At 38.7% G+C, this 10,013-nt stretch overlaps 1 pseudogene; it reads left to right on the top strand.

Moving 5' to 3' along the window:
• Nucleotides 1-2,651: 2,651 nt before the first annotated feature.
• Nucleotides 2,652-8,830, top strand: LOC100613769 (2-iminobutanoate/2-iminopropanoate deaminase-like; annotated as a pseudogene).
• The last annotated feature ends 1,183 nt before the right edge of the window (nt 8,831-10,013 follow it).

Raw genomic sequence — 10,013 nt, 5'->3', positions numbered from 1 at the left:
AGGGAAAAATGGTTTTACCTTAATAACTTACAAATCAACACAAAGAACTTCACATAGAGCTATTTTCACAATTTTCTCTGAAAGAGCCCGTGTTTAATATATGCATAACATATTTCCTCGTGCTAAGTAGAATGCTACATTCACGCTGTTCCATATTTCCTTGCCAGTCCTTTTCCACAGAGCCTCTAATTTGCTCAGAAATCAATGAAATAATAGACACAAATGAATGAGAGAGCCACTTCTCTCTGGGTCTTCTTTCCAACTGGGCCTGGGCCTAACATAAGGGAGTGACGTCCTTTCTCACCAAGACACTTGAGATTTTTTTTTTTCTCCTTTCACTTCTGACTTAAAATTCTTATCATTGAGAGTCTTGTCTGGGTCAGAGTGGGGCAGGTACTACCAACAACAGGGCTTTGAGCCTGAGGTCTACTTTTTGCATTAAAAAGGGATATTAGTCAGAGTGAGGGAGAACTTAAAGTCATATTAACACCAAACTGGAATTTTCTCTTTGATTTACCCAAAAGAGTAGAAGAGACTTAAAAAGGGAATACTTCTCTCCATATAATATCTGTATTGTTCAATTATGTGTCCATTAATTATTAAATATTCTTTACCAGAAACAAAAAATGGCCTTTATAGTTACCCCCAATTTTCCTGATAATGTGAATTACTTTTCCAAAGAGCAAATGAAGAGACAGACTTCCTTTTTTAAAGGAAAGCAAAAGTGTCACCCCCATAAATATCGAAGGGGAGGGGAGGTTCTTGGGCTGTGGTTGATGAAGAGGCAGGGCACAATGAGCAGGCATGGGGTCCAGGGAGCAGGAGCAATGAAAAGACCAAAATGGGAAGAAGAATCTTATATCTCACTCTGCAGGGCCATGTGCTGAGCCACCTGTGAGTGGAGTGACGGTAGGCTGTTGGGGAATAGAGATCCCAAGGTAGACACCTAGAGGTCAGAGCATCCTGGTGGTGGAAAGACTTGGATATAAAAAGATGCCCATCTTCATGGGAGAGAACAAGAAACAGCAGCAATCAAGACAACTTCTAATTCATTCCCTACTCTCAACTATTCATTTCTTAACTCTCAGTCATCTTTGCATACCCTAGATGCCTCAATAACTCCCTTTCTGATGGCCTGTGTTACATAGCATGGACGAGGAAACCCCAGATTTTGTATTTCTCTACTCCATTCCAGGAAACCTCCTGAGAATATAGAAATGATTAGTGACTATCATTTTTTTACATCCTCCTTTCTCAGCATTATCCTATACACAGTATCCAAACAACACAGAACCTCCCCAACCCCACCCTACAAGATTACTGTAGACTTCCTTTAGGGGGAAAAAACCGTGGAGACAAATTTAGCCAAGCTACTACTCTGTGACAATCAAACACAAGTTGATGAAGTTTTCACATAAAGGAAACCAGCAGTTTGCCCAATGTCTAAAGTTTGGAGATGAAGAACAGAACTTAAAACTGGGACCTAGAGCTGCAGGAAGGAAGCAGGAACAAAATTTTAACCGAGTTAGAAGGTTTATTGAGACCTCTAGGCATCAGTTAGTCTTTTATCTTATCTAGGACTGTGTTTAGGATACAATTCAGCCATCTAGGGGTTGCTTCAATGAGCTTTGCACTCCAACACCTAAAGAAAAAAAATACCGGCTACTATTTGGAAGTCTTATTTGAGCACTCTTTAAAATTCTTTCCAAAATTAATGAGGGCATATAGTACATAAAGATGCACACAGGGAGGCAGGCAGCATCAGGAGACAACTGAGCATCTCACATAAATGCAGCTGCTAAACAAGTTCATGACATGCATAAAAATGGCAATAGGGTTATACCTGCAGGAACACCTCAGAGGGGCTTTAAACCCTTGAGCAAAATTTAAAAATTTTGCCTCAGACTTTCTGGTCTCTTGTAATATTAAACCAACTATTTGTGCCTGCATAAACAGTTCATTTCATTTTTCTCTTTAATTATATATTGTGATTGCTGAATATTAATCTCACCCTTTTTAAAAGGAAAATGTATATTTTTGTCTGTCATTCAGAGTTTTCATAAATCTTCAAGTTTGAAGCAGATTCATCCAACAATGCGTCACTAGCCCAGCTACCTCTGGTTGCCAACAGTCTATATGAATAGGAGGCAGAATGAGAACAAGGAGACCTTGAACTCATTAAATGGTTTATGAATGGTTCCCATTTCCAGAAAAAGTATAAATTTGTTTTCCAGATCCACTCTCTCTCTCTACATGTGTCCATGATGAGAGAGGCAGGCATTCTTTTATCTTATGGAGATTTTTGTTTTATAGAAGACATAAAAAACAGAAGACAATTTGTAACAATGAATTTAATGCTTCCAATATTAAGCTACAGTATAAATTCCTGCATTAATCTAAAACCATCTAAAAATTAATGCAACTATGAAGATAGCTATGACGACGTCCTATACTAACTCATGCCTGACCAGAGGTTATCCAAACATGTAATGAAGCAGTTTTTTCTGTCCATTTATAACTCAATAATTTACTTTTTCATTTAGAGTACACTTATGTCTGTTGAGTTCAGCTACCTTTTAGCCAACAAGTTTACCCTCCTTTTTCACCATGGCTACATATAGAAATACTACCTGCCTCCAGACCCAGCAAAGATGGAAAGAAGGATGAGGGATGCAGCAAGAAAATACTCTACGAGAGCACACAAAAAGAGGTAAGTTTGTAGAGTATCGCAGAGTCAGACAGTTAGGCATGACAGAAAGAATGGTTTAAAGACATAACTTTGGCTTTGGACCCAAGCCATAAATCAGGAAAGAAGAAAACTCATCTCCTATAACTTAGAATATGCAGACCACTTTTCAAATGCATGGTCAAGTTCTTTGCCAGTCTTTAAGGATTTGCAGATATAGCGCTTTCATGACTAACAAATGGTTTGTATAATTAAAACTGTTTTTTGAAAGCCCTCTGAATTTCAGAGCACACAGAATTATCCTTCACATAGTACTGCATCAGAACAATTAGGTAGAATCAGGCTGCATGTCAGCGCACAGATCATTTGTTTTATGATTAACTTAATTCACCATAATATTTACTTCCACTACTTACTCCCAAACAATATTGATCTGCTCTTTCCCAAAGCAGGTTATCCTGGTCTGGATCAAACCTGTCTCTGCTAGTAACAGTTTCTCTAGGAGACAGTTCTATTTTAAATGTTTCATAGGCCATCTAGTTATTTGTTCATTGTTAGGGATGGTGGGAGAGCTATAATAGACAAGCAGCCTCAGCTGGCCACTGGATGTAAGACTAGATCTGGCATTATTAAAAGGATAGACGGTATATTCTATGCCCTATGGAAAATAGTTTGATAATACATCTTGACCCAGAACTTATTAAAAAATCCATTACCTTTTTAATTCAAGTTCATAATACCCTTTGGAATTTCAATTTAGGCATTTCTTACCAAAATAATAGGTAGCTTTATTACTGAACATGGGAGATAGAGTCTCTCATATTGACAACTCTCTTACATGAGGGTTATTAATTTATTACTGACAAATTCATGTTCTTACTCTTAAAAAAAAAAAAAAAAGAGGGGGGTTGCACATCTTTGCCTTCCAAGATCTTAGATCGACTCTGCCATTGCCTTGTGTTAATCTTACGGTGGTGCACCAATTCTGTCTATTGGGCTGTTAATCTTTACCTAACAAGACCTGGCCCAATCCCTAAGATTGCTCACGAAATCCGCACCCTGAGGCCAGTTTGCTTTAAAAACAAGTACAAACGCACCGAGAAGGGATAGCGTTATACACTCAATTTGGACGATTACATCCCATTTGCAAAATCAAAGATCTTGTGAGGCCATGGGAAATCCAACCTCGGCCTCTTATCCTGCATCAGAAGCGCTGGTCAGGAACCCGACACCTGCTCCCCTCCTTCCGACACACTTGCAAGACAAACACATGCTCCATTAAAAATAACACCACTCTATTCTGGCATGTTTTCTTCCCAGGAGCCTTGCTTTAAAATGTGCTTGAGTTTGTCGCGGCGGGCGGGTGAGGATCTCCAGTTACTGCGCTGCAATGAGCTCCCAGAAGACAGACGGGCGCACTGGCCGCTGCGTGCCACCACTCAGCACTTCTCTCGCCTTCTGAGGCCTTCTTCCCCCTAGTAGCAGGTCCTCGTGCCTTTTAGGTTCCTTCTTTGATATGCTAGCACAACGGAAAGCAGTGGGAGGCAATGCTGCACCTTGCCCCGTACTGGGAACTCCCTAGAGAACGCGGTGTTTGGTTGCAGGCCTTTCCAAACTGATTCTCTAGCATTCTTTTAAAATCATCTGCTAGCAGAAATTTGTCTGACCATTGGGTGTTTTAATAATTGCTCTAGCTGACCTGGGAACTGGGGAATCTGGTAAAGAGACACAGCGTGACAACACGGCGTTTGCTGAATATTTCACGCTAATTTGGACCATAAATTCCTCGAATGGATCCAGTCGGCCAACACATGATTTTTAGCACAGGCTGAGATTCTTCAAAGGGCTTCCATATATCACAATGTATTGCTATTAAGAAAGGATCAAAACAGCAGGTACATCTCTATGGGAATTTAGTAAATACGTAAATTATTATTTAAATCACTGTAGCTGGCTGTAGGAGGAAAAAAATCAGTTTGTATCTTATAGATACAATGTAAGCCTCACTTTCATTTCTGTTTTTTTATTTTTATTTTTTCTGAATGGTCGGGTCGCTTTTCTTCATGTTTTAGCACGCCTTTCTCAGGAGGGTTACATTAAAGAGACTCTGTCCACCAAAATTTCCATTTGGCATGAGTACCCTAGAGAAAGGATCAATGTCTTTTGGTGAAGAAGGGAGTGCTTTAAACTATTAGCACTTAGAAATACATCCGCTTATCTTAACCATTCATCATTAAAATGGTTGAAAAAAACAAAGTACCTTTTGCCTTAATATTTTCTTCATCAGTGCTCCTATGATATGTTACTATTACCATGATTATTTCCTGAAGAATGTGGTTTTTTTTTTTTTTTTTTTTTTTTTTTTTTTTTTTTTTGAGACAGAGTCTTGCTCTGTCTCCCAGGTTGGAGTGCAGTGGCACCATCTCGGCTCACTGCAAGCTCTGCCTCCCAGGTTCACGCCATTCTCCTGCCTTAGCCTCCCGAGTAGCTGGGACTACAGGCCTGTGCCACCACGCCCGGCTAATTTGTTTGTATTTTTAGTAGAGAAGGGGTTTCACTGTGTTAGCCAGGATGGTCTCAATCTCCTGACCTCGTGATCCGCCCACCTCGGCCTCCCAAAGTGCTGGGATTACAGGCATGAGCCACTGCGCCCGGCCAAGAATGTGGTTTTCAACAAGTTTTTGGCCTTCTCCTTTTTCTCACCCTACAGTGCCCTTTTGGTGTTATAGAAGTGCTATCACCTATTCCTCTTCCAAGAAAAATGACTTTAAAAAATGGGATTATTTATGCTTTCCCATTATTAATTTAGAGGACAAGATAGAAACATTCCAGTAGCTACAGAGAAGGTCAGAAATAGGTGAGGTGCATTGGGGGTGAATCTTAAGCCTCTTTAAAGAAGGCTTAAGAAAATATTGAAAGTATGGGAAATGGCATAGGAAAGAGGAAATTGGCAAGGGCAGGGACACCAAGGGTGGGCTGAGGTGATGTGTTAGGAAAGATGGGAGAGGTTCCATAACTGGGAGGCCAGCCTTCGTTAAGTAAATATGTAAGACTAACACTACAGTATAAGAGACAAAAAGCTTCTTTGACTTTAGATATCTTTGGCTTTCAAATTTAATGTGTATGCTTTAAGATTCAGAAAGCTGATTAAAAGGTATATAACCATCATTGAATATAATGCTTTGTTTAAAAAATGAACTCTTGTTTTACCAATATAGCTGATCAACATAAACAGTGAAACTGGTAATTGATAAATGCTGTGAAAGTCAGAAATACTCATATATTGACAAAGAATATTGGAAAAGGAAAATATAATCTGAAGCTATTTCGTTAGCATATTTTCAAAAAGCATTCAACAATACCAGGTCTTCTGACAAGCTCAATCAAAATATTCCCATCAGAGTAGTGATTTCTTATAAGTCCTGCTATTGAAGGCAGTATTCTAGGGTCTTCTGCAGCCGTGATTCACAGCACTGGTCCCCAGTCCCTGCATATCCTGATGCTCGGAGAATCATGGTATAGAAGATTATTCATGAAGTGGCTAAAAGGATAGCAATAGCAATAGCTAACACTTGTATGATATTACCGTGGACCAGGAGGTTGTTCAAGCATTTCATGTATATTACTTCATGCACTCCCAGACCCTGCCAACAACTCTATTAGGTATATACTTTTATCGTCCCCATTTTCTGGATAAGGAGATGAGCCTCCAATAGCTTAAGGGGCTTGCCCATGTTCACACAAGTAGTTAAGTACCAAAGCTGGGATTCAAACCCAGGAATGCTGGCTGTAGAATCCGTGGTCTTTCCCACTATCCTATGTTGCTTTTCAAATTTGGCATAACCTTTAAATGTAGCAATTTGTCTTTAGAAGCTAAAGAATCATGAAGATAGTATTTTTGGTCCCATTGACTTGTCCACAATGCTATTTTTATCAAAATTAAAATTATATATTGCATTGGCAAAATATTTACTAAGCATTAATGAAAAGTCATATTGCTAATGTTTTCTCTAAAATAAATGTTAAGTACTGTATAAAATGTATGTAAGGTGAGTTAACCCATACAACCAATGTATGAGCTAAAGTAAATTAAGTGATGTTTTATTCATTTTTGGGGTCAATATGCACTGCTGTATATTTTACCAAAATTATTAGGGGAATGGAAGAGAAAATAGAAAAGCAAATTTATCTTTATACTAATATAACATTATGTTTTCCTCTTTCCTGTAATCAAATCTAAGGTTATGTATGAAGCATTCACCATACTTTATAATCAATGTCTTTATTGATCCTCAAAACTATTCTAATATATAGCTTATAGGAAATTTACATCACAGAAGGCTATAAACACTGCAGCTCAGGTTTCTGTGAAGGTGAATGGTCATCTGGAATAAGTAATGTTGCTTGCCTCCGTGTTACTGTCATAATAATAGTAATAAAAACTAATAATAATATCAATAAATGTGTTTTTATTACTATTTGTCAGGCATTATGCAGATATTATTTCATTTCATCCTGATAACCACCTTACCTGGTAGGTGCTGTTATTATCCCCATTTTTTATATAAAGGATTTTATTCAAAATCAAACAGATAATAAATGGCAAAGGCAGATTTGGGGGTTTTGTCTGTTTGTTGTTGTTGTTTTGGGCTGGGGGTCTCACTCTCGTCACCCAGGCAGGAGTGCAGTGGCACTATCGGCTCACTTCAGCCTCCATCTCCCTGGGCTCAGGAGATCCTCCCACTTCAGCCTCCCAAGTAGCTGGGACTACAGACGCACACCACCAAGCCTGGCTAATTTTTGTATTTTTTGTAGAGACGGGGTTACTCCATGTTGCCCAAGCTGGTTTCAAACTCCTGAGTTCAAGCAATATGCCCTCCTTGGCCTCCCAGAGTGCTGGGATTACAAGCATGAGCCATCGCACTCGTAGAGGTGGATTCCAAATGAGGAAATTCGACTGGGAAGTAGAGAGATTCACCCCTAAAGTCTACTGGGTAGTACATGATGTGAACTTTGACACTGACTGAACTGTGTTAGAATTGTGGCTCTACTTCTTATTAGCCGGTAACCTCAGACAAATCTCTGAGTCTCCATTTCCTAATTTATAAAATGAAGATCATATTACAGTGTTGTTATAAGTATTAAATTTAAAAGCAGAGTCTATGACACCTATGACAGTAAACAAAACTATCTACCCTTTGAATGCTTATTGTATCTAGACTTTATGCTAAGTATTTTACAAATGTTATTTATTTAATCTTCCAATAACTCCATCAGACAGGTTTTATTACTCCCAGTTTATAAGAAACAGATTTAGAGAATCTATGCAATCAGTCCAAGTGACACAGACAGTGAGACACAGAGTGGAAAAGTGAATCCTGATCCACACATTGCTCATGATCCACATTGCTCACATGGCACTGGGTCAGTCCACCAGGTAATACGGAGTTCATGCTCTTTCACAAGACTGCAGAAACTGATACTGGGAACCAGTATCACTGATGTAAATCACTAGTCAAAACTGAGATTTGCCTGAGTTCAATATACTTCATAGTTCACATAAATATTTCAGTATAAATATGACTATCTCCTCTCTGTCCACTGTTGGAGGGTCTCTCATGTTTCTGCACATCTTGCAAGCAGAGCCACTACAATCTTTTCAGAACAGTGAATAGGTCAGTCAGGCAAGAAGCAAGCAGGAATGGTACAGGGAGTTCTCCTGGAGGGGCCACAAGAGAGAAGGGTTAGCCAGGTCATCCTTAATCAGAAAGGCGATCAGCACCACGAAAGCCCCAGCGGCCATTGGGCCCTACAGTCAAGCTGTGTTAGTCAGGACAAACTTACATTTCAGGACAGATAGGCATGAACCCTTCAAGTGGACAGCTTGGGCTTGTTTAACAAAAGAAGCTAAGCAAGAACATGAGTAAAATTCTGAAAGCTGCAGGTTGTGACTTCACTAATGCAGTAAAAACAACTGTTCTGTTGGCTGACATAAATGACTTCCCTACTGTCAATGAAATCTACAAACAGTACTTCAAGAGTAGTTTTCCTGCAAGTGCTGCTTACCTGGTTGCTGCTTTGCCCAAAGGAGGCCGAGTTGAAATTGAGGAAGTAACTGACCAAGCACCTCTCACAACGGCATGACTATAAGTGGCCCAGTGTTATTTAGTCTGAAATTTTTCACATCTTGACTTTTACAACTGATATAACATCTTAATTTTTAGAACTGATGAAAATGTGAGTTTGACTAAAATACCTGAAGTTATTATGGAAATACCATAGAATATGGATAGCTAAGCACGAGTTGAAGATTAGATGATTAATCCAGTTACTGATGTAATAAATTATTATTATTTACACCCATATTACTGAATGTAGGAAAGAGATACTCATTACTAAAGAGTGACTCAAATAAATAAGAGGAAAATAATAGGTAGGAAAGATGAGTTATTTTTTCTAAGAAATAAACAAGAGCACACCTAATTCAAACTAATTTAATGATATGAAACATTTTGTTCTCATGTCAGATGTGTGACTCTGCTTTTATTTGAGTAAAATTAAAGTATTTAAATTGGAATGGTAGAGGTCAAGAAGAAAGTGGACCAAAATTGTAGACAGATAATATTTTTCTAATGGAAATAAAATAGACATGCAGATTAAAAAAAACAGTGAATAAATTTTGAAATTAGACACAGTGTTCCCCTCCAGGGCTAAGGGCAGGTTTACTTATAAACAGGAAGAGAGAATGAGTGTCTCCCTAAAAGTAAAGGACATGCATAGTTACTGCCCATTATAAAACATTAGGGTTCCTTAAGCTTAAAATCACGGTCCTGTAACATAACTCACTGCAGGTGTAGGTGTTTACTGGCCTGCTTCACATTGCCCTGTGAGTATTGGGGTTCATGGAACCAGCACAAGGAAAATAATGGCTACTTGGCTACTGCATGGCTGTTAATAACAAACTATACTTTGTCGCTAATCCAGAGGTCATGAAACTGTAGCTGGCCAATTTGTTAGCTTGCAAGTATGGCAAAATCTCAGGCTCTTCACAGTTCTTGGCAACCTTCTCCCTACCTCAACACACACATTTGGAATATAAGCTCAGCTAAAACAGTCCTTGCCTATCTTTTTCACTGCTTTATCTGCAGTATGTAAAACATTTTCTGTTCACAGTAGTTACTCAATAAATGTTTGTTAAATGACTAGAAGAGAATAAAGCATTCCTATTTATTCACTTAAAACTAAGCAGTGATCAACTGTATCTGTAGACCTCTGTGCAAATAACTTATTAGACTGTTTTAACTGCTTGTATTTTATGTTACTTCTA

The sequence above is a fragment of the Pan troglodytes genome, chromosome 1, assembly GCF_028858775.2.
Source record: "Pan troglodytes isolate AG18354 chromosome 1, NHGRI_mPanTro3-v2.0_pri, whole genome shotgun sequence".
NCBI lineage: Eukaryota > Metazoa > Chordata > Mammalia > Primates > Hominidae > Pan > Pan troglodytes.
Note: the sequence above shows the minus strand (reverse complement) of the source record. Positions and strands in the feature narration are given on the sequence as shown.